Here is a 25,384-nt window from a genome sequence, read left to right on the forward strand (position 1 = left end):
AGCGCGGGGCGGCCCAGGGAGGGGAGAGGGGAGGGGAGCGGGGAGGGGAGGGAGGGAGCCCGGCGCGAGGCGGGTCTCCCTGCGCGCGCAGCCCCCTCCTCCCTCCCTCCCTCCCTCCCGCCTCCTGTCAGTGGCCACCTGAGGGAGCCGCCTCCCCTCCCCCCACGGCCCCAGTCCGGCCCGGGCCCCGCTGAGGAGGAGGAGGCGGCTCTGAGGGGGCTGAGGAGAGTGAGTGACATCCCCACCCCCCGCAGCCCCTGGGGACCCGGCGGGGGGGGGACACGGGGTGGGGGGCGCTGGGGGAGAGGGGTGGGGGGACACACCCCGAGGGGGCAGCGGGGCTGAGGGGAAGGGGCGAGTGAGGAGGCGAGGAAGGAGGTCGGGGGGAGGGGAGAAGCCGAGGAGGGCGAGGGGAGAGGGGCCGGGGGTCGCTGCGCTGGGGGGGTCGCGGACCGGTGTGTGTGGGAAGGGGGGGGGGGGGGGGTGTGTTGTGAGGCACGGCCGCCCCCCCCCCCCCCCCCCCCGGGGTACGGGTGTGGGCGCCCCGCGGGCGGCGGGGCCGGGGCGGCAGGGCCCGGGCACGGCGGGGGAGGGGAAGGCCCGGAGGGACGCTGGGGAATTGGCCTGAGGAAGGACCGGGCCTGGGAGGGGCGCTCACAAAACCGGGGGGGGGGGGCGGGAAAGAGGGAGGGAAAGGGGGGGGGAGGGGAAAAAAAATTAAAAAAAAGGGTTGGGGAAGTACCAGCGGAGGGTGGGCAAGGCTGAGGGGGTGCCAGGGAGGAGCGAAGAGTGCATCCTGGGAGTTGCCCGATAGGCACAGCTACCAGAGCATGTCAGCAAAGGCAGATTATTAGTCCCAGAGACTTGGGAAGGCGGGGGAGGGGAAGTGGGGGAGGGGAGGGAACTACCGATGCTAAAGATGGGGCATCCGGGGAAGAACTTGGGGCCACCGGGCCGGGCTGGGGGCAACCAGCTCCGGAGCGGCCGGGGAAGGGGCACCCCGGGGGGAGAGCCCGGCGGTTGGAGAGGGAAGGGTGCTGCTAGAAACAAGAGGGCAGCTTTTTTGGTAACGAAGGTACCAGGACTCCTGAGAGAAGCCTCAGTGGTGCGTCCTTCGGGGGGAACAAGACGTCCACTGCAAGAGAAAGTGGTGCTCCAGAAATGGACAAAGTTCTGTCGCGGGGCAGCAAAAATCGAGGGTCTGCCGTTGGATGAGGCGTCCCTGGGAAGAAAGGGTGGATGCAGGCAGGGTGAGGCCACTTACGGAGGGGACCTGCTAAGCAGGAACAAAAAAACTGGTTGCTTGCTGGAGAGGGCCAGATGGGTTGAATTCACGACAGGACTTAAGATGGAGGTGTTTTGTGGGGCTGATGCCAAAGAGGAGTCCTTATACCCCTGTGTCTAGATGCGTGGAGGTTCTGTGCTCAAAGATTGAGAGCCAGGCTCATTTTCACCAGTTTGAAAACACCACTGTTGCGTTTGCCTCGATCACTTTCTTTTTCTGGCAGTGTTTTATCTCTGTACTACTTCGGGGGGGGGGGGGGGGGATTTAGTTTGTACGCAAGACAAGCTCTATTCAAAATAAAGTTATATCCTGTCTGTGGTCTACCACCTTCTCCTCACCCCCAGCTATCTGCCATGTTTCACAGAGTGTATCTAGAGGGCTTCTTAAAAATCTAATTCATTATTAATTTTCTATCTATCTTCCACTTTTTTCCCCGTCTTTGTGATAAGTGGTGAAAAGCTAGAGGAGTATAAGGGAGCGTATGTACGAGCTGTGTACGCTGTGGCAGTTGCTATAGGTAAAAGAATATTGTCAGTTTGAGTATTTGGAAGTAACTAACTTTACAAATTTTGACTCTTCACGACATTTTTAGGAGCAAATTCCAAACAAGAAAAAAGTGTAAGGGAAGAAAAAGCTTTTCCTTTTGCTTTACCTTGAGAAGGACCCGTAAATATAACTCCTAAACAACTTAGAAATTGGTGGCACAAATATTTATTTGAATGAACTGAATACAAAGCACTATTAAATGCAAAGAAAACTGTGTGAAATACTTCAGTATTTTTCATGACTGTACCAAGCACAAAGTTTTAAGAAAGAAAACGAATTTTTAGTGGTCAGTCTTCCTTTAAACTGTAGATTGAGTTTTTCTTCTAATCTCAATCTCAATGGTACAGCTGACTCCTTTTTTCAGACTTTCTCGAGAGTTTAATGACACATCTTACCTGAGCACGCGTACTGTTCAAGCGGTGACTAAATCTTCCAGAGAGTAAAACAGATGTTGTTATCGCACAACTATAACTGAAATTATGTCTGTGTCCCTAAATCCTGCTGTCCAGTGGGCTACTGTCTGAAGCAAGCAAAATGCTGCAAGCCATTTCACGTCTCCCAGTTGGCTTCGTTTTAACCATCTTAATTCCCTGTTGCCATGAGCAATTTCAGAGGGTCTTGCAGGAAGAAACTCGTCTATAAGCCACAAATTGGGGACTACAAATAACAAAATTTTGTTTAAAAAAATACACAATCACACCAGCTTTGCTTTTGAAAGCTGCTTGAAGAATGTGAATTAGCTTTCATCCAAAGTTAATTATCCAGTTGCCATCATGACAGACTGGGTGCTTCAGGGATTGTACATGAGAGGCAGAACCACCTTAGTGCAGCAAAAAATATCAGGCATTGCGATGATTTAGGTATAACTGAATGTCTCTTCTCTCGCTAAGAGTTCAGCTGTTTGGGCCAAGGGGAGATCAACTGCTTTCCACCCCGCGATCCTCAGCATGAATTTAGGGAGTCCGCTGAGTCTCCAGAGAAACTGGCCTGTATGTTGTCACAGTGTTGTCACAGTTCCCCAAAGGCAGGCACGGAATTTAAAAGGAGTAGTGGCGACTTCTGCAGCGGGTCACAGCCACGTTTTTAGCAGCACCCCTGAGGGAACAGGAGAGACAACCCTAAAATGTCTCCTAGTAGTAGTGTGATGCTGTGGAACGAGGACTCGGAGCATATCTCTGTGGCATTCTTGCTCAGAAAAAAACTCTTTGGGAAGATGTGTGAAGAGTATTTACCTATCCTGGCTTGCTGGTCGGCCCTCTGTTCCTTGCAGAACGCTGGGGTTTGATCTCATCTACACTTCTGGGCTGACTCAGAGTATCTAGTTTCACAATTCTGGTGTGCCACCAAAAATATCAATGGATGTTGCAGCCAAAGAACAATGAGAGAAAACACACTATAAGAATACCCCTGTTGCTGACTAATTCCCTTTTCTTTGGAGCAAGGTGGCATGTACGTTTTTGGAATCCTTACCGGCGCGGTTAGTAGCCCAGCTCTGAAAGCTGAAGGCATTTGAGCTGCCGTACCATGTACGTAGAGGTGGCCTGGCTGTTGGAGAGCATCTGAGAGCATCTCCGGAGGCCAGCGGTCTTGCCTGGTTGGTTGGTTATGTATAGAGATGCCATAAGTTCCTTTCAGAATAGGATAATAAATATTTTTACTCGAGTAAAATAAACTGCATTGACCAAATCCATTGACCCATCCTAGTCACAGGAGAAAATACTACTCTTTGGGTCTTCCGCAGGCTTAGAGGAGAAAGCTTAAAAATCAGTATGGGCAGGAGGACAGAATCACTATTGTGTGACCGAGTCCTCCCTGCCTTTTCACTTGAGTCGTTACTTTTAATCAAATAGGTTTCTAGATTTGCCAAATAAGCAAATTAATGCTAGTTGTGAAGGATGCTCTGTGAACACGCCATTTCCCTAGAAGGAGACACACGGACGTACTGTGGCCGTGTGTGAGCTATTGCACCTTCATCATCGTTTCATTTTACAAGAGGTTCCTTCTGTCAGCCATGACATCAGTTCACCCTTCAGCTTCTGTGGCTTAGGACAGATCTATTTCTTGCTGCAAGTGAATAATCAGGGTGTTAGTGCCAAGCTGAAATACTGGAACGATACCTGCAGTGTTTGCTTTTTGGTTGCCTGGCACAGTAAACCAGTGGCCTTACGCTCACGGAGCTACCAGAGGTATTTTCAGGGTTTTTCCATCTTTTAATTGTTTTTGCAGCCCATAGCAGTTTTTTCTTTGCCAGAAAACCCCATCTTCTAATCCACTGTCCTTACTAATAGTCTCTTATAAGTTCTTGAAGTTTATGCAACTGAACCCACTTGCCCAGCTGATAGGACGTGGATGTTCCAAGGAGGCTGGAGAAAATGAGGGGAGGACGGTCGGTGTTTGGTGACAGCTTCTGGCCTTTGGGTCCAAAGGGCCCCGATCAAACGGCTTCACAGCCGGGCATCATGACTGCCAGTATAAAATCAAGCAGGTTTTTTTCCTAGCTATTAGATTTCACCATTTTTTCAACGTACATGCATATAATTACTGATGAATTAGAAAGCATTATATTTTTAATTTATAGATAAGTATCTCCAAAGAGCATTGGAGCCCAGATACAGTTGCCTTGGTTCCTATGTGCAGACCAGTTAAACTATCCTTCAACAATTGATTTATATAACTGAAATAGCTAGGGAAGTGAGAAATTTCCTTCCTCTTAGGATACAATGCCAAGGATGTCAAATCTCCAGAGAGCCTGATGATAAGAATTGGGCTGTCCTTTTCTGCAGTTATTAAACAAGTATATGATCAGGCATTAGAGCGCGGGGGCCGTGGAGTGCGGTTCTGTGGCACTCCCTCCCCTCCCTCTCGGCTGCCTGTGCCTCTGCACACTGCAGACCCAGAGCAAGGCTGGGTAAGTGTGTGATGGAGGACCGGCCTCCTCTTCAAAGGAAAACAAAGGGTGCTTCAGCTTTTGGTGACAGAGATGGGATTTTTTTTCCCCGAGAGCCATCTCTTGGCAGTGCATTGGGAGCGGCGTGTAACCGGTAGCAGCATCTGATGGCTGCGAGGGATCTCCCCCACTGCCTTTGCTCAGTAGAAGTAGTTGGATTCGTTGCCCAGGTCAGATTTCAGGTTGGAAAGCAGCTTACCAAAGTCTGCCTGTCGGCACAACTAAGTGTTCTTCCTTCTTCCTCAACTGATTCTAGTTCCTATTGAACAGCCTGTATTTTCTAACGTAAAGACACGGGGAAACCGCATATGCAATTTGTGACGTACTATTAAAATATAAGATTATTCTGGAAGAAGAAAACCCCCTAATCTTGGTCCTGTTAATTCTGGAAAGGTGGTCTCAGCAACTAATGCCACGAATGTGCGGAGAGTTACAGTTTAGGACTCTCACAAACTCTAAGCGAGAAGCAGTGGTTGCTTTATGAATACTTTTCCCTTGAAATCTGCCTGAAAAAAATAAGACCAGTAATGACTGATCCCATCAATCCTAAATTTAGAAATGAATTTAATTTATAAGCCTCGCTTTTCAGCAGGAAAGCAGGTTATGGAACTGACCTAGTATAGTGCTGTTGGGGGAAGAGAGGCGACTTCATAGAACTGAAGTTAGAATTAGCAGGCGGTCAGGGGAAAAGACTGGCGGTTTTTATGTGCTGATAATAAACATCTTATTACCAGAAGGAACAATGTTAATAAATGCTTATAGTAAACATGGTATAAGACTCTCATAATCCTCGTGAAAATACAGAGGTTTTCAAAATGCAGCGTATTCCAATAACAATCTGTCTAGTTGACTTTATTTAGATCAGTAAAACCTGGCTGTGCAGACCTTTGGCTTTACATCAATGTGCCCGTGATTGCTTGTAACGTAACTTTATGGTAAGGCTCTGTTGGCATCTTACAAATAGCACAGTCAAGTCCTTGAGAATTACAGGTAACAAAGGGCTCGGAGTATTCATCTTTCAAAAATAACAACATGAGTTATAGTAAACTGAGGTCATGTTGAACTGTCAAACTTTTATTCACTACAGAAGTTGTTTGAGAGGTACAGATAACTTGCTTGGCCTTGACACGATACAAATTTTAATAAATCTAATTATAATCAAGGAGATGATTTCGTAGCGAAATGGCACAGTTGTCTTTGGATGCAATGCAAGTTTCAATGCAGTGCTGATCCCTGGGTGGATGCCTTGAGAAACCAGGAACAACCGGGCACTCCCTTTCACATCTCTAAGGATAAAGTGCTCAGTTTTATCGAAGGCACAGTGTTCTGCAATCTGTTTTGCTCTAAATTCCTACGTTTTGCTCTTTATCTACCTTTCAGTGCAGTCACTTCTAAACCAGGATTCATTTCATCTCTGTTGCGAGATCTCTACGTGTGACTTCAGTTCTCTGCCTGGCTCCCTCCAAGGCTACCTTGATTTTGGTCCTGGAGGTTCGGTGTGCTAAGGTTAATCACAGTCTCGTGCCAACCACCTCGCTCGATGCTTTTGCCTGTAGCCAACCAGTAGCCCCGGTCTTTGCGGCAAGAAGGGCTTTACTTCCAGTAAAAAAAGAAGTTAAGGCTGAAGCTAATTCAGTTAAAAGATGATTTTATACACAACCAGCCTCAGTGTTCGTACACAGTATGGGTTTTAGCGACAGGGAGAGCATGAATCATTTGCCTGTCTGCATATTTAAAGAAATCTAAAGTAAGAGTAACCTGACAATGTTTTGGAGGATCTTGTATCTATTTTCATCAAAACTGTATCACTGGAAAAAGATGGTCTTGCACAGGCAGAATTTATAGCATTCCATCAACTCCTTATTTCTCGGTTACCCCGTCCTTAAGGATCTTTAGCCAGAACTCGTCTGTTAAACCACAGAGACCTGTGGATGTCACGGCATCCGTACAGACAGATATCTGATTGTGCGAGCATTAATCTCCGTTAGGAATCTAGTCTGATGCTGGATTGAGAGAATAAACTACTGGGAATTGCTCAAATACATCTGTGGAATTTAGGTGGAGTTCTTCAGGCTGCAACTACAAACCCGTTTACCTTGTGAAAGGCATTCCCTACACACTCGGAAACCTTTCGTTTGCAGGGTCTGAACTGTAAAAACAAATCTTTCCTGAATCAGGCTTTTCTGTGTCCAGTTTGCCAACTGGTAAACACTGACTGGGGGGTTTGTTCAAATCTGATTAACAACGATGTATTATTAACAATGACAACCCGGAGTCAGTAACAACCACCTCCTGCCATTTCCGAGACACTCGGGCAGATAAACACACATCCTACTTGAAAATACTTGTGAACCCTTTCAGTTTTAAGTTTGATAACCTGAAAATCCACAACGTGGCTGAGCAGCACAATCTGACTTTCAAAATCTTTGGTACAGTTGCTGAAAACAGCACCACAGCCCCGTGCAGGGACATCTCACGTGTGTCAGAGGGAGAGAGCGAGGTTTTAATCGTGGCATCTATGATACTGTACGACTTTCAGGTCTGCTGCTTAATCTCCTTGAGAAGTGAACCATTTCAGCCCCAAGGATACCAGGCAGCCTAACTGGTGCCTTCAATGATAAAAGCTGGTTTTCTAGAAAATGGGGTAACTACAAATAGAGCTTCTGATCCCTTCTCTTCCACAGTTGCTAAAACTTAACAGTTATTGAGGTCATATTTATATTTCCCCCATTACCTCTAATTTGGAGGGCAGTAAAGACCAAAACGCTCTCCACGATGGAGGAAATGTCTTACGCGTTTTCATTCTACGAGTACGTCCCAGTAACGCTGGTGTGTGAACTCTCTTTTCTCCTGCCTTCACTGCTTGGGGTTTCAGAGTATATGGACACGGATACTAGCGTCAATTAGTAATTTAAATATTTTTTAATCAGGAGGCAACAAGAAAATGATACACAGCTGGAAGTTGCACTCGGGAAGCCATTCATTCTTAAAACTACAGAGTTTAATAGCACAGTGGTCCTGTAGCACCTCGAGTGCCCCCACCCTGACGAGCTTACTGGTTAGAGGAGGCAAAATGCAGTGCGAGTGTGTAAGAGGGGGGGAAATTAGCAGATAATAAGAAAATAATCTGATTGTATGTGTGGACCGTGGCACAACCCTGTTTTCATTTAAAAAGGGCAGTGTTAAGTGATCAGCAGACCAGCTGATGCAGAACAAGCCACTGCTGGTTACCTCTTGGAAGCAGATTCCCCCGGTGCCGAGTATCCCATAGTCTGTTCTGGAGAAGGATTCCACGCTAGAGAAAAGGCTCAGGGACCGAGCCTTATCTCTTGCACAAAATGATAAAACCAGTGAGGTTCGTGAGGGCTCCTGGTTTTTCTTTGTGTATCACGCTTACAGGCTGCAGACAGTTAAAAATAGGCTGGCAGGTCCAGATGAAAAAGATTCTTGGGGATATTCAGTGACTGATACAATCAGCAGGAAGGGAGCCTGAGATCTCTTTGTAGGTGCGGACCCACTGATTTGAGTTCCTGCTTCTCATAGGAGCGTTTGTGGCGGTTAAAACTTACAGTAAGTCAAATTATACCAGAAGTTTGTAGAGTTTTCCGCAACTGGTTAATTCTTCCTTTAATCAGGGTCAAGTACTGAGGAGCCATGTGACAATGATCAGTAAACAAGCAAGAGGTGCTTGTTTACAGCCGTTCCCTCCAGTAATGGCTCCGTGGGTCTGACTCACTGTTTGCCAGCAAAACATTTGTGTCCGAAGTTGCAGATCACAAGACTGACTGATCTGAGACAGTCGGTGGTGGACCAGTTTTCAGGAGGTTGAGATGTCCTTTGGCAGATCTTTAAATAACAGCAATGCAGGGTGAACTTTGTTCTCTCCCACTTGTGAGCAAAATCGATAGTCCATGAAGCGCTTGTTGAATTGGAGCAAAGCTCCTAATATATCCTCTTCCAGCCATTAAAGTGCTTATTAGAGACAGGGTCAGATAATATCACACTGAAGGCACCATCTTGGGCCAAGCAGTGTTTGCATGCGTCCGCTGCTTTCCCCATTTCCTCAGTAACTTACTGATCTTTAATGTCTTTCAGTTCCAGAAAGATTCATTTTCATTTCTCTTTAGGGTCATTCACCTCACTGCTTAGATCGTGGAATTCTGACTGTTTCCAATCTCGTGTCCTGCTTTGCCACAGAAACCGTTTCACATTTAAGCGTCGCTCCCGGTGGGTGGGAGATAGGCAAACAGACCCGGCGGTACAGATTACAGAGTGACTCTGAAGTGTCTCAGATTCTTCTCGTCAAAAAGCACCAGTTTACCATCTCATCCTATTCCTGAACTACTTACCAGAAATTCTGTCCCGAGCAGCTGGTGGGAGCTGCAGCTCGCACTTGCATGAAAATAGTTCCACCAGAAAAAAACAGTTTCACCAGAAAATAAGTAAAGGACCATCTCTTGGTCTCAAGCCTATGGACTTCCTTTCATTCTTAGCATAAACCATCTTAAAATTGTATTCTTAAGATTTTGAGTACTGTTGCAGCATGCTTACAGTTTTATCCTTTTTTTCCTTTAACTATTTGAGGATGTAGTCTCTTAATTTCAAACCTATAGCCAGCAATGTAAAAGATTTAAAAAAACCCATCCTTTACAAGGTGCTAGGGTTTGCTTTTTTTAAAAAAATAAGAGGATTGCCCTCTGTCTTGTCCCAGTGTCAGACTCCTGGTCAACACACCCTCAGCAGTAGCCCCTAGTTTATCTTCTGAACGGTGGAAATTAGGTGAATGTAACACAGATGCCGATCTGAAGCAGCTTTCAGAAGCATCTGTGCTGATTTCTTGCTCCTCTAGACCATCAAACGACCTCAGAGTTGTGTTCTCTACCTTTACTAAAACACATATCGGCTACCGAGCTTAAGAACCCGTTTAGCCTGTTTAGGATGCCAATATTAGCATGTTCCCATGCGTCTTACATCTGCTGTTGGTTGCAGGACGATGACCAAGGCTTCCAGATCTGGCTTGAGCTTTACTTCTTCTTTGACCTACATTCTGATGTGCATTGAGAAAAGGCTTAATCTCATTTTTCTTTCTTCCTTTAGGGACACTTGTGAATTTTGCCTGAATTGTTGGGGTTTTTTCTCACATCCCTGTACCAAATTCTGCTCTTGTCACAACAAAATTAACATATGCTATATTGGGTGGTATTTTTATGAGGAGCGGAGATAGTGTGGTATTAAAATAGATAGGAAGGATGAAGTATTTGATCCATATTACCTATGGACTTTGCATTTGGAGTGTGGGAAATACCTTTGGAAGAACAACTTCATAGTTGGACTTTGTGGCTCCAGCAAAATTTTGCTTTTGTGATGAGATGTTCAGCTTTAGAGTAGAATCTAGGCTACGTCACATCAGTTCGGGTTATCAGGACGAGTATTTATGCCGTTTTCCGGGTTTATGCTGCCTTCTTAAATGAAAACCAGGCGCGAGTAAGTATTCAAGGCCATTTGCTAGGTTGGATCTTTGTGATACATTTTTATAAAAACTGAAAAGACTGATACAAACAAAGCAGGTGCCTGCTGCGTGCCGCTGGCTGGGGAGGCGGACGGGGACGGGGACGGTTCCCTCTGGAGCCACCCACACAGAGCCAGCCCGGGCACCGGGGAGCGTCATTAGCGCCGTGCAGCTGATGCCCTTCTCCAAACAGTGTCACCTTAGTGACACACCCAAGACATGCCAGCTCCGGCCCAGCCAGCCGGCTGAATTCCAGCCTTCCCTCTCCCAGCTGACCGCACACGCACGGCGCTCTGCCCTGCGCTTAATTGAGTAGCTTTAATCAAGGCCCAGGTGAGAAATGGTGAGGTAATACTCTGGAATTGCCTTCCTGTGCATCGTCTGATTCACAGCAAGGAAGGGATTCGCAAAAGTACAGCTCTTTGCTTACATAAATGGCTTCTTTAATTTTGAACTATTGGATTTTAATTTAAATGTAGTATTTAATTTAGATTAAAATCCAATAATATTAATAATACCGTGTTGCCTATTTTAATAAAGGAGATGCATAGCGCCCAAGTATTTAGTTAGAAGGTGGAGAGTCCCAAAAAGGGATATATTCAGATTAAAGGTGCACTGACACTTGGCTGTGAAGGTTTTAGGTGCTATTTTAAATAGGAGAGGGAACTGCTTTAATCACGTTTTAGCAATACTCTCTCACTGACGAATACTCTCTACCTGGCAAAGATGTTTATATATTAAAATAGGGGTAAGGTACCATTTATCAATTGCTCTTTCAGATGTTTGGTTTCCCTTGTTTGGACCTAAGTAGCGTCAGCTTTATTTTTTTCTGAACACAAGATTAACATACCTACAGATTCTTCCCCAAATCCCAACTCTTTCAAAGTCTGACAGATACGAGGTAGATTAATTTAATTAGCTTTTTTCCTTAATTTGTTGCAGTTTCATAGAACTCTCCTCCTGAAAGCAGTTTAGGACTAGCTTCACTGCAGCAGTTTACATAAATGTGTGAACAAGTTGCCTCATGGTACGTATATATTTCTAGGAATACACAAGTCTGTGGTATCGGTGTTTCTCTTGCTGGTAGAGCCACCGACTTGCCACACTTGATTGTCACTGAAATGACATCAGCTTGTGTCTCTATTAAGCGATTACAACACCGATGCACCTTCCAGGTGACTGAATTATCAACAGTCCCTCTTGATGCTGCGCCTGTACCATCCCCCGGCAACACCTCGTTGCTAAAATTGGAATTTTGCCCCCAAAGAGAAGCCAGTCTTTATTAAAAAATAAAAAATCAGTTGCTGGTCTTAAACCACACACAGTTCTAAAGTATTTACTAAATAATCACTTACTTTGATGTTTTAAGTAAGCTGATGAAAGAAGAACATAAAAAAGCATTCTCTTCACTCTGCAGTAGCATTGCCGTGCATCGTGTTCCAAGGACTGTAGACAGGTGGTTTGCTTTTCTGGGCTTACAGTTACCTGACCCGTAACAACTAAAATTCAATTTTCCCTGGTGGTCTTCTTGTGAAAAGGGACAGGAGGGAGGTTTGATGCGTGGTCCCGCTGCTGGGCGCCAGCGGGCAGGCGGAGAGCGAGCCAGCTCTGGGGGTGACGGGGCCGTGCCGGCTCTCCCCCTGCATTTCTCCGAGGGGGCACCTCCAGTCTTTTGACAAGGGGATGTCCATCATTTTTAATGTGAAAAAAATAATCGGCAAGAGTCTGGATGATGTGCTGACAGGGAGGCAAAGTAATGGTGCAGACGGGTGAGCTGTCACCGTCGAAATCCTTTGTGCTTGAACATGGGGTACAGTAAGGGGATGTAACCCACCCAGAGGCAGAAGCGGGTCCCCTGTCTTTTCACAGGACCTATAAATTAACTATCAGTCTCAGAATGAAGTCATCACAATCTGAAAAAAACCCAACCCATTGCTAATTATTCTGCTTCTAAATCTCTGTCAATAAGTATCACACTGGGAGATGTGTTGGCGGGGAGCATTCGCACACCAGGTCTGGCAGAATATTGCTTTTGGGGTAACTTTCTTCCCTAACTCCTTGTGACATCCCTCCTGTTTTTAACTTCAGGCTTCAGCTAGGTTTTAGAAATCATGTCAGAAATATGACTGTGGAGCCAGAAGCTTCATAGGGAGAAGCTTTTAGTGAGGAAGGAGGACCCTGAAGGATGGTGTATAGCCTTACTGAAAATTATTAACCCGAGACTGACAGGGCTTAGTGAAGATGGCGTCGAGCTGCTGACTTAGGAGCCGGCAGACCACATCCAAAAAATAACCTGTCTGCAGAAATGTGGAAATCTGGAGGTCTTGAGGCTTGCTGGCATTAGTCTACTACAGAAAATCTAGGAGAATTTGGCTCTTTTGGTAACTTGCAAAGGTTATTCGTATACCCCCCCCCCCCCGGCAGACCTGTCCGGGGATTACAGCCCAGTGGGAATATTATAAACAGAAATACGAGGGTGAGAACAGCGTTCAGGGAGCTGCCTCTGCTGCAGGACGGAATTGGGTAGTTAGTTGGAAAACCACACCAGGGATCTGCAAGTGTGTTAACGGGATCGGTAAAAACAAAACAAAACACCAACAAAAAACAGTTCAGCATCTCTTCTGCTGTTACTCTGCTCTAAAATAATTTACCTGCTGGATTTAAGATCTGGTGAACGTGGCTTCCGAAAGCCCTTCTAAAGTTTCCTATCAGATGCACAGGAGAGCAGGGCTCCTCCACAAACGCTGCTTTTCCGTCCCACCCCGCCGCAGTACCTGGGCCGGGGCAGTAGCCAGGGTGGCCGGTGGCCGGGACGGCCGGTAGCCAGGGTGGCCGGTAGCCGCGCTGCTGCGCTGGCTCGGGCCCGGCCGCGCTCTGCGGCCCCGAGTCCTGCCGCGGCCAGGAGTTGGGTTTTGGGGTGTTTCAAGTTATTTTCCGGCTGCTTTCGGCTACTGGCTGAGCCACCGGGAGCGGGCGGCAGCGCTGGCGGGAGCTACCCCGAGCTCTCCGGTGTATGAAAATACCGATTTCCGGGGTGGCTGCTCAGAGCGTCCCTCTCCCCAGCCGGCGGAGCTCGGCTCCTCTCGGTCGGACTTTCCTCTCTTCAGGACGGATTTCGGAAACGAGCCGAGTCCGTGCCTCCCCGCCGCCCGTCCCCACTCGGTAGCCAGGCCTCCGACTATCGGTAGCCCTGCCCGGAATACGCAATCTGCCCGGGGCTGGCTCCCGCTGCCGTGCGCTGCTACTCCTCCTCCTCCTCCTCCTCCTCCTCCTCCTCCTCCTCCTCTTCCTCCTCCTCCTCCTCCTCCTGCTCCCCGCTGTCCTGCCGCAGGCTGGAGCGGCCGCGGGAGCCGCACGCCGCTAATCCGCTTCCTTCATCAGCGCCTCCAGACGCTCAGGAAGGAATAAGATAAGCGGCCCCCGGGACAATCCGTGTCAGCGGAGGTCCTGCCGTCGCACCGGACCGCGGCAGCTCCCCTCCGCCCGGCCCGGGAGGCGGCGGCGGCCCCCAGCGCGACCGCAGCCCCGGGGCAGGGAGGCCGCGGCGGAGCCGCCGCCGCTCCACGTGGCCCCGAGCGCCGCGGCGGGACCCGCGCCCCCCGCGGCGGCGCCCCTCGCCCGCGCCGCAGCCAATCCCCGCCCGCCTACCATGTGCCGCGACCCCCTCCGGCCAATGGCGCCCCGGGTCACAGACCTGCTCCACCATTGCCCGGAAGCGGCGCCGGGCCCCTGCGCGCTGCGGCCGCCGCTGCTGCTCCCGCTGTCGCCGCGCCAGCCCCGCCGCCACCGCCGCTGCGGCGCAGGACGGGGCCGCCCTGTGTTTCGGGGACAGCCCCGCGCATGCTCCGCCGAGTGACGCCGCGACTCCATGTGTGAGAAGCGCATTATTTGGCAAAGGGAGCCGCGGCGGAGAGGATTAACCGGGGGATCCCTTGGCGGCGCGGAAAAAGGGGGCGGCCAGGCGCGGGGGAAGCGAAACCGGCGGCCGGGGAACGGGCACCGGCGGCGCTCGAATGCGCGGGGACCAGCGGGGAGGTGCCGCGGCGTGTGAGTTCCCAGATTAAAAGTTCTCGTTGGGTTTATTGTCTTGGGGAGGGAGAGGCGGCGGCAGAGTTATTTGTGAAGAGCGGCCGCCGGGGATGCGGGTGCGCTCCCGGGGAAGTTCCGGGAGAGCCCGGTCGTGCGGGGACCGCGGGCAGCCCGGGAAAAGTGCAAAGTCCTGCTCTCCGGCCGCCGGGCTCCAGCCCTCGGGCGGGCTGATTGATTAATGCCTGCCAGGGAAGGAGTTCGTGCCGCTGCCTGCGGCGGCGAGGAGAGGGCTCCCGGGGGCTCCCGGGGTGGATCCTGCCGGTAAACCAAAAGTTTGGCGGCGCGGCGCGTCCCCCGAGCCCGGGGCCGAGCTCCCGGGGTCGCCGCCGGCTTTTGTTCGGCGTTGGGACGGCAGCCTGCGAGGCGTTTGTTTCGGAAAGTTGTTACGGGCTTTCCGCCGTGCCTGCTTCCTCTTCCTCCTCCTCCTCCTCTGTCGCCACCCGGGCCGGTGCGGGGCTGGGAGCGCCCCTGCCCCCGCTGCCCCCCGTGTACGGTGGTGGCGGCGGCGGGACCGGCCCCGGGGGGGGGGGGGGGGGGGGGGGGTGCGCAGCGGGGGGGCGAGCGGTCGCCCCGGGTAGCCCCCGCCCCTGGCAGCCCCCGCCGTGGCACTGGCCCGGCTGGCGGCCAGGCTGCGGCCCGTGTCACAATAAGAGTCCTCGCCCGCCCGCCCGCCCTTCCTGCGGCTCAAGGTGCACCGGGCTGCGCCCCCCCCACCCCTCCGCCTCCCCGCAGCGAGGCGGGGACGGGGGACGGGGGGGGCGCAGCCGCCGCCTCCCTCGGGGTGTCGTGTCGGTAACGGGGGGTTCTCGGCCGGGGCCGCGGGTGGAAGCTCTTCTGGCTGGGCGCCCTGCCCCGGTTTCTCCATTACTGCACGTTCCCGGCGCCTGCGGGAGGGGCCGGGCAGGATTTGGCCCCGGTCAGGATAGTCCCCGGGAAGCGGCGCTGCCCGAGCGCACGCAGGCGTCGAGCTCCCCGGTACCCGGGAATCGCCGCTCCCGTTTGCAGAGGAGCCGTTTGGGGGGGGCTCGGTGACTGAAAACTGTCTGGCATCGGTCGCTGCTTTGGAACCACAAAGCTGGGGAAGCCCGTAAGTCGGGATGCACGTACTTACTTCTCTAGAGCATCTGCTTACTTTTTTTTAAAATTTATTTTACGCTCTCTATATGGCTTAGGTTTTACTTTCACTTGTCTTTTTTCTGGCTGCCCCTCGCTCTTCTATTTTTGTACTTCATGAGGTAGACTCCTTTCCCCAGACAGAGGTTCCCAAGCTGATGGACCCAGCAGCGACTGTCACAGAGCACTAATTTGCAGTCATGGCCCTAATCCTTGTTTCCAGCTTCTTTTGCAGGTGTCTGACTTTCATGTTTCTCTCTCGCTTGCCCGCCTGCGAATGCAGCTGGAAGCAGAGGTAGCAGAGCTGCTTGTAGAGACAGTTACACAGGAAGTGAAACGAAGAGGGGCCTTTGGGAATAAGAGACATGCCAGTAGGCTGGAAGCTGCCATGCATCAGCGGGAGAAGAGAACGAAACCTTCCTTTCTTCAGACAAACTATTGACCAGCGTCTCAAGTGGATGGAGACGTGGGTAGGAAGAAGCAGGAGTGTAAGAGATGTGCTGTTAGTGGAGAGGACGAGGTGGTAGGGGACCAGAGGCAGCAGAAAGCACAAAATAAAGGGATGTGTAGCCCGTGGAGAGCTTTTTGTGTAAGAGAGCTGTCTCCTGGGCGGTGTGTTGCCGGGCACGTGCGTTCTGCAGACCCAAGACTGGTGACAAACGGTCGGTCCCACCAGATCGTGGGATGTGGCGGTGATACGCACCGATGTCTGCTGGCATTTGGGCCACGGGGAGGCCGGTAGCCCCCCGAGCGCTCTAAGCGGGGACCGTGCTGTATTTGGTGGGGGGAAGAGCTGGCTGGTGGCGGGGACGTTGCCCCCGAGTGTCACCTCACAGCCATCCGAGACTGTGACACGTACGGAACGGTGTATTCCCGTACATCACGCTCCGTCACTCGCCGCTGGCGTCGCCTTCGGTGCGTCTGGATTGTCAGGCTCTGGTCAAAAAAACGGGGGTGTGATATCCTGGAGGCAGCGAGGCTCTGCAGTTAAGTATCTCAGATAGGATCACAAAATATGCTGGTTTCAGGGCTGGAAACTATTTAGTTTCTTTTTTTTTTTTTTTTCCCTCCCCACAACTATCTGGTTTTGAGAATGGGGAGGGCAGCGCTGCTTGGCGTTGAGGCTGTGAGAGCTCACCCCTTTGTGCGTTCTCTGGGGGTCAGCAACAGGCTGATACTCTTCTAACTTGGAAAAAGAGTGAACATATTACCAGTTAGCATGTGCTGGCTGAACTTTGAGTGTGAAAAGGACCGAGTTCTGTGCTTGAAGTGAAAACCACCTCACTGAGCTTCACTGGAAGAGAGAGAGTTGTATCTCTGTGGTCACTCGGTGTCCAGCAGTGGAGCGGGATGCAGGTAGCCCAATATATTTCTCTTTCCTCAGAGATGGAAGCACAAAGGAGTAGCTAATACCATCCCTAACAGCATTACATAGTCATGAGGTTACATCAATGGGTGATGATGCAACACCGCTGGCATATGATGCAGTGTCAGTATGCTAATACTGTAACTTAATATAGCTGCGTTACGACTTTTTTGTAGTAATTACAGGCCGGTAGTCATGTGTGGAGCTGTTTAAAATCATTGGTTCAAATTGAGACAGTGCTGGTGTATTGTGTGATGTTTGTGACGCTTCTGCAAGGCACGATGAAGGATTTGGATCACTTTTTTGGTCAGACAGAAGCACATGTACATAGGTCCAATGTTTGGCCCTTTTAGGTACCTCTGCACGGCCTCGGGTTTGAACTGGAATTATCCCTTTGCTGTCAAAGGAACTATAATTGTGGGAGGAACTCTGGGCTTACTGTCTTATGGTCTTACACTTCTATTTCTGGGTGTGCTCTTCGTTAGCCCTACCTGTCCGTGTGGGCTATAAGCATTCTTACTTCCTTACTGAATCACTTCTGCTGTGCTGCTTTAGTGGGGGAAGGAGAAGGAATGATGCTTGGGACAAAGGAAGTCAACTTGTGACGTCTTTTGGATAGCGCTGGAAGTATTTTAAAAATCAAGTCTAAAATTCACTCAGATGTAATGAGGCCACATTTGAGACACGTTTTCAGCGGTACCTCTTGAAATGGTGTCCATGTTGTGAAGTCCCTGGCCAGTCGCCAACCAACCAAAATCTGCAGGAAATTGGGATGGACGGAACCGGCGAGGTGCTGCGGTGGTCAGAGCTCAGCTTTTCTGCTTTGATGGAGCACTCGCTTCGTGGGTAACTTCAGAGTGGAAAATGCTGCTTTGATGATTAAATTGAAAATGTTTTCATAGAGCATGTTTTGAACCGCAAACTTCTAGAAGCAATCTCTAGACGTTACTCACTGATAGTAGTGTACCTAAGTGTACTTCAGCATTTAAAAATTCGAATCTTTGGGCATCAGAACTTACTTTTTTTGACACTATGCACATATGAACTGTGAGTTCTTCCCAGGCTCAAGTTACCATTAATGCTTTGGTTTCTTACTGCCATACTCTGAGGGGAGTAGTCGCGTGCTTATCTTGCTTGTGTTTCACAAAACACTGTTTCCCTTTTATGTGTCTTGGGAGGTAGAAAGTCGCGTGCTCTGTACAGAGTTCACGTGTGTGATACGCACCTGTGCAGGGACGGGCTGTCATCCTGCGGACAGGTACTGCTCAGAGAGGTCACGACGACAAAGTTGGAAAGAAAACATGCAGTGTGTGCGTTCCCCTTTTGAATTAAAATACACGTGCTGAGCTGTCGTTACAAAATAAAAGGAAAAATGAACTGTGATGTGGAGGTTTTTTTATTCCTCCTCTTAGAATGACCAACATTGCAGCCCTGTTCCAGGCGCTTCTTGACTTCCAATTCATGTCTTTTTCAGTAATAATCTTAAGTAATGTAGAACTGTATGGTGTGTTGGGGTTTTTTTCACTCCAAATGTTCCTGGAGACTGTGGTATCTGAAAATATGGTAGACTTATTTTTAGACTTGGGGAAGTAACGTTTGCTTTTGTGTAATGCTATTCATGTTTGAGGTAGCGCAGCACACGGTCTGTAGACCAGTATGTGAAGTGCAATGTAGTTAGCATATTTTGTTGATTGGGGGAAAAAATGGCATGTGAGCACTCTTTCCTCTTCTCCTGGCATTAGACAAAAGAAGTGTTCAGAGAAGAGCTGATGGACTGGGAAGCTCCAGGACAGCCCTTCAGTTGTGTTCTTTGAAAGTCTGTTCTGGGTAGTTTCATCAGGCTGTCCCTGCTCTCCCGTGCTGCTTGGTTTAGATTTGTGCCCTTAAAACTTACAAGCTAGAGTTTGGCACTTTATATATAGACATTCTGCTTATTTATGCATTCATATTATGATTGATTGGTGTAAAGACTTGCTTGGGATTTATTTTATTTTTTTTTTTTTAGGCTTTTCTAGCTGCCTTCCCCCTCCTCTTGTCTCTGCATTTCTGTGGCATCCCTTCGCCTGGGGAACGGGACATCTGTTGAATATGTTGACCCTCACTCAGTTAGTGGTTCCTGCTTTATTCCTTACGTACCACCTGGAATTTCTGAGGTTATTCATTTCTTTGTGATGTTTTCTGTCTGCTGAGCACCGCTCAGTCTGAATGCCCTGTGTACAGCAGTGACCCTCGCTGTCAGATGAATCGTGTGTCCATTTTCAGGTGGGGAAAAGGAGAGTGAATTGCCCAAAGCAAGCATTACAGGACAGGGACAGAACAAAGTTAAGGTTTATTAATACACAGTTTCCTATGTTGGCTTTTTGCTGTTCAGCACTTTTCCTTCCCCCTTCCCCAACTGCTGAAGGTACCGGCGTTTCTACCTTTCATTGCCTTTAATTGCGTTCTTTGGTGTTTGACTTCTTGGTGTGTCAGATCTCGAGACTCCAGTGGGGCACCAGTAAACGAGCGTTTGTGTGTGTGTGTGTGTGTCTGTGTGACCTGTTCGGCATCACCTCGGGAGACTGTGGCTACCACGGGGCAGGGAGGAATTCTCCCATACAGCTTTCCTTCCTCTTAATTACAGAGCGCCTCTTCATTGTGCTGGGGCTTTTTCACCTGTTGTCCGCTATGCTCCTCTCTTTCTAGTGCAAGTGAGGCTGGAAAGCAGCGTCGTGACTCGCTTCAGGAGCACAGCTCACTCTCTTTGAGCGAAGAGGGCATTTGGAGGAGAAAAAAATAAAAATCTGATTATACCATTTGGGCTGAATGGGACAAAATCAAGGTTTAGCAAGAAAGTTTTGCCTGCATTTGATGTGTCGACTCTTAAGAAAAAATGTTTGAATGTGTTGCTGTTTCAGCGTTCTGAAATAAGGCAGAAAGTGGAAAAACTTTGCCACGTGCAGCTGCAGCAATGCCCTTTTCTTTCCTCTTTGCCTTTATTATCAGGAGGGTTTGACACAGTTCAGGATTGCAGGGCAGCGCTGGTCGGCAGCGGGTCGGTGTCTGGCCAGAGCTTTGGATCCAGCACAGCTCGGAGGTGTGGAAGGCAGATGCCAGGTGTTTGTCCCTGTTACTGCATCTTCAAAATCACACTGCTCAGGACCAGCTGATGTCCTGTGTGCTGTAGGAACTTGTTGTCACCTTTATCATTGCTTCCCTGTCCTCCCTGGAGGAGAAATTTTATATTGCTTTGAGTAAGTCACTTAAACCTCTCCATGCCTTGGCTATCCCATCTGCAAAATGGGTATAAGCTGTGTTACAAAGGAGGCGTGCAAAGTGTGGCTTGTAACAACAACTCCTTTTATTTTAATCTTCATCTTCTCTAGCTTTTATCTCTGAAATGATTTAACTCCATGTCATCTTGTGTTTTCAAATGAGAATTGCTGGCAGGACTTAAGATGAGAAGAGGGGGAAAAAGAGTTGTCGCATTTACCCCACAATCCGCAATGCCAGTTTGTTGTATTAGGAAATGCAAACATTTGAAAGGTCTGGGAGAGTAAAATTTAACAGCCAGTCACAGGCGCTGAAGGCCAGACAAATACGGGGAAGGAGTGTCACGTGTCTGACGGGGAGCTGGCAAACCCCTAGACCGAGGGAAGCAGGGAGAGCGCCCCTGACTCTCACGTTCGTTATTTCAAGGCTTCGTGTGTTTGTAGGTGATGTGCTCAGGTCAGGTGGATTTTTTTTTGCTCTGCAGAATTTCTTTCTGTAAATCCCTGATAACCAGCAGGTCTCTCCCGGTGGCAGGGTCGAGGCTGCGCCTTTAACCGAGACGTGCGGAAGCTTGTGATCAGGAGTGTTTATTTTGCCTTTTATTTTTAAGAAAGCTCAATTTCGGGAGGCTCTTTCTCCTCCCACCACTGTCCTTCCTGGAGAGCCCTTGGGCATTGACTGGACTCCTCGGATCCTCCCTCCAACTTCTGGTTTGTGCACAGAACAGACCGATGTGCTGACCCAGACCCGACGGGGGTCCTTTCCCATTTAGAAATCTTCTGCGGCTCGAGCAGGTGCTGCTCACGTTAAGCAGAATATATTGGATGGTCTGTATCTGTATCATGAGAATGATCGGAGTCTTAAAGCGCTCCAGGAGCGTTTAGGTATCAGCTATTTAACATGCACATCTCTGAGTTTGTATCGATCTGTTCTGCTTGTATTCTTTCTTACTCAATTCTGGTTTTGACCTTTTTTTTTCTTTTTTTAACTCTTATGAGTGAGTTGAGCATTTCAGCTTCTATTCATTCTCCTGCTTCTTTGTTTCCTTCTCTCTCCCCTCCCTCCCACCCTCCCTCCCCACTTTTTCTCCCAAAAGAACAACAAACGAAAATCAATCAGTATTTTGCAAGAGTAAAGGAGTTTTCATGACTGTTTTTGGGTGACCCTCAAGGTGAGGCAGTTTGGCCACGACTTGCCTCTTCAGAGATGTTGGCAAGTTTGGCATTCCAGATGATCTGGCATTAAGTTAATGCTCTGCCGGAAAGGCTTTACTCCTGCCATGTTTGGAAGAAGAGTTGGTGTCCAATTCCTTTAACAATTATGAGGTGACTAATAACTTGAATGCAGTTTCCCTGCTAATTTGTGGTGCCCTGTAGTGAACTCTGCTGCGGCATGAAAGGGATCAGTGTGTGAGCGCTTCGTCTTCTGGTTTTGGTGTCTTATGCGTCACCTTCTGACTTGGGCTTATTCCTGTATAAACACGAATCAAACTAAATTAAAAAGTTATACCCAAATCTCTCTGGACCCGGTGGCCCAAGCCGTGTGGATCGAGAGTGGGGAGGCAGTCCACCGCACTTCCAGTCATCCATAACAAGATGTGCTTTTTGTTGCCCTCGCTCCAGCGGTGTGAATGGGAGCTGGAAGGATGGGAACAAAAAAAATGAAGCCTATAAAAGAGCACTCCCACAAGGCAGGAGATAAGCCCTGACACGAAGTAAACACCATTCCTCCCCCTCTACCTCCACTTCCAGTCTCTTCAGCTGAATATCAATGGATACTTAAAAAGTCAGGTACCTGAAGAAGTTTCTAAACCACCTAGCAGCAAGTGAGGCCGTACGATATTTTCTTATTTTTTGCACCCCCATCAACTGAAAATAACTCATCACTGTTTAAATGTGTAAAGTACAGTGGGTACTTCCAGCAGAGAGTGTGGAAATAGATACTCTGCCTCACCTTCCGGGAAGAGGTTCTGCTAACTCTATCATAATCACTAATTCTTTAACAGTAAATGTTACTCAAAGTTCTGACAAAAGTGGGTAACAACAATTTCTAAGAATGTCAGATGACACCTCAAAAGGGAGGTTATTTTTTTCAGTCATATTTGATGGGAGACCAGATGAACATGGTGATAGGAAGGTAAGAGTGAGCTGCTCTCAAGGCAGTATATGGGGTTTTTTCCTTTCTCTCTTAAATATCCAAAATAAGTAGAAGTTTATGATGGGATCTTTGCATTAAAATGCCAGATTGATGGAGTTGAAGGAATAAAGGCTTATTTTGTCGCTTTTCAATAGGAAAAAAATGAAGCTGTGATTGAATTTTCAGTTACTCTTGAAATTGATTTTGACATGACCTGTCTCATTCACTTTGGGATACAAATACCCAGTTTTACTACCTGTAAGACTATAGGAGTTGGCATTCAGGAAAGCTTAGCTTTTTTTTTTTTTTAAAAATTCAGTAGAACACTTCCAGTTGAGTGATGCTGGTTGTCTCTTGTTTCCTAACTCAGTCTAGATGGAGAGACTTTTGTCAGTACTGGCAGCTGAAACTCCCATCTCCTGCGCACCAGACAATTACCCCGTTGCCAACACAGTGGTCAGCAGCAGGTTTTCTTAAAACAGTTTTGTAAATGCCCAGAGCGTGGCTGGACCGACCGGAGCCCAGCGCTGGTGTGGGATGCTGTTGAAACAGGGCAAGCCTCCTTGCAGCAGCAAAGTCACTTTTGTGACTGTTTCGTAGGGGAAGTCTTGCTGAAGATGGTCAGTGGTGGCTTTTCTCGTAGTTTGGTTTATGCTACAAATACCAAAGACTTTCCAGATACTAAAATGAGTCAGAAAATGGAATTGTTAGCTTTCACACTAATGCTGATTTACCTGCTGCTGTAAGTAGGAGCAACTTCCTTGCCACAGCCTGTCAGCTATGCCCAGTATGTTCATTTGCTGAAATAGCCATGTGATCACGAGCTTTGAAATGCTTGCAAGAATTAGAGGAAGTAAACTGAAGGCATTCATATTTAATAGGATCTTAGAAAATCCTGTCTCCAACAGAATTAAGTACTGCAGCGTGCATGTGTCCCTAGCATTGTGGTATGTACAAACACACTGAGATCCACACACAATATAAATCTAAAATTTTCTGGTTTTCATTGTAAAATAGTGAAATTACATACGTGCCAGTCGCAGGCACAGTGCTAGTGTTACTCTCTGTAGGATGCTGTTGAGTATGGATTTCCAATTCTGCTTTCTGCTGGCTTCCTTGTTTGTTTGGAAGGCTCATGAGATGTTGTGTGTGAAGGAGGTGCCTGGTGGTTTTGGTAGTGGAAGAACCTTTGCCTGCTTTTGTTTGGCGTCTGTGGAGGGTGTCCAGTGAAGCTTCGCTCATCTCTGGGTTGTGCTCGTGAGGAGCTGAGGATGCCCTGGCAGCATCCTTCCTTTGCGGGCCGTGCATGCGCAGTGCCTCGATTAACTCTCTAAATGTGACAGGAGTTTGATGTCCTCGGCCATTTTCAAATTCAAATTCACTTTTGTAGTTGGGGGGAAAAGGAGGGCGACATTTGTAACAGCTTTTCTGTACCTGATCCTGAAAACAGATGATACTGCAAAACACCTGTGGCTCGTGGTGTAGCTTTTATTGAACGATCCCAATGAGGAGATGACATTCCCCATAAAACTTGAAAAGTAATCCTTGCGTAACTTTCAGAAGCTCAGCTCGACTAATCTGGATTGGCTCTGCGTAATAATTCTTACTTTCATTAAAGTTATGCTCCAGTATAGTCGGTAGCCCTTGCGGTTAAGGCGAGGATTAAATTAATGTCTTGCAGCTCACGGAAGATTGCCCATACGTAGGAACTGTCACTGCAATGGCAGCATCGCCCAGAGAAACTTCTGGATTGTTGTATCAATAGGTGTTAATATAATTTGCAAATCCTGTTTGTGGGAAAGTTTATGTAGAGTCAAAAAAGAAGCAAAATTAATTAGTAATATAGAATATGGGGTGGAAAGCATAGTGTCTTCGGGGGTGGTCTGGTATATGGCGTGTATGTAAGGTATTGTGGTGGGAAAAGCTCTGAAATTCTTCAATTCTGAAGAGGGTAAACTTCTTACTGGACATCTTTAAATAAATACAGCAAGCTTTGCGACTGCGTTCCCGCGCTTCTCTGCGCTGCGGGAGAGCTGGGGGCCGGGAGGCAGAGTGCACCTCCAAGTTGTTACCCTCAATCTTCATTCCATTAGTTTCTGTGGGAGGTATTTAAGATTCCTCTGCTTCTTCTCCTTCCTTCAGCAAAGGTATCCAGAGAGGGGTGTAGTAATTCCTCTTGTTGGACCAAAAACTGTTGTTAAACCTGAACATGATGGTTTAACAAACAGCCAGAACTCCTGAGTGATAGAAGTGGCTCGGGGAACAAAAGCATGTGAATCCTGTCGGTTAAGACCTGATGGGTAACTTATTTCTGTGAGGTGCCTGAGAATTATGATGATGAAGACTATAGAAGTAATTAAATAAGACTCATTTTAATATTGCGCATGTTATTGATCCCTTAGGACATTTAGATACACAAACTCGATAAGAAGATCTCCTTTGCAAAATGTTGTTCGGTGTAATTGTGACACCTCTGGTTGTTTTCTACCCAAAATGTGCTCATGTTTTTTGTGGAACTTAGACGATGTTTTACATAAACCCACTGAAGTAACCGAGTCTAAATTTCGTCTTGCTCATCTTCAGAATCTGTTTGCTTGCTGCTTGTTCTGAGTCGAGGGACCCTGACAGGTTTCTTACCAGTGGTTAGGTTTGCTCAAGATTAAAAATCCCCCTCGATCCCACGGGTGATAATGACAACTTTTGTTTCCTTTTCCCCTCTAAGTGCAGGACCAGGGGCTAAACATCAGCCCCGCAGCCTGCCTTGGTTTTCACACCGCCGTGGCTGTGTGCAAGCGTGGCTGGCGACGTTCGGTGTGCAGTGCTCCCTTTTGATCTCAGGTGGGGGATGCAGTGTGCATCCAGATCAAGTTTTGTGTGCCGAGGCTTCTGAATTAATTAATGATGGTGGCTGTGCTCGGCTTCCCCTGTAAATAGGTGTGGCCCCTGGGTCCCTGCCAAGCTGCCATTTCATTCCCTTATTTGGATTTCTGAACGGTGTCATTCTCTACACACACCCTCGGTTAGGTTTTTAAATAATATAGTTGGGGAAACTAAAATTGCTGCTACAAAATTATTAGCTTATGGGTTATTAATGTACTCCTACAACTGAGATTAAGATCATGTCATTAGTGGAGGATGGTA

The 25,384-nt window shown here is 48.3% G+C and overlaps 1 protein-coding gene and 1 long non-coding RNA gene across 5 annotated transcripts in view; one reads left to right on the plus strand and one right to left on the minus strand.

Annotated features, from left to right (window-relative positions):
- GATAD2A (GATA zinc finger domain containing 2A) overlaps positions 1-25,384 on the plus strand; it is a 66,532-nt gene continuing 41,148 nt past the window's right edge. Inside the window, exon 1 of one of the 4 annotated variants that reach the window (XM_074851787.1) lies at positions 1-228. The gene's annotated coding sequence lies outside the window, so the exon portion shown is untranslated. Of the gene's footprint in view, positions 229-14,031; positions 14,335-25,384 lie in introns of those variants that run through there. The other 3 variants (XM_074851788.1, XM_074851785.1, XM_074851789.1) reach the window with 3 other exon arrangements.
- On the minus strand, positions 5,832-13,833 carry LOC141935552 (uncharacterized). Its single transcript, XR_012626574.1, has 2 exons — positions 11,643-13,833; positions 5,832-10,240 (listed from the first exon to the last, which is right to left on the minus strand). It is a non-coding gene; the product is annotated as an uncharacterized LOC141935552 (long non-coding RNA).

The sequence above is a fragment of the Strix uralensis genome, chromosome 27, assembly GCF_047716275.1.
Source record: "Strix uralensis isolate ZFMK-TIS-50842 chromosome 27, bStrUra1, whole genome shotgun sequence".
NCBI lineage: Eukaryota > Metazoa > Chordata > Aves > Strigiformes > Strigidae > Strix > Strix uralensis.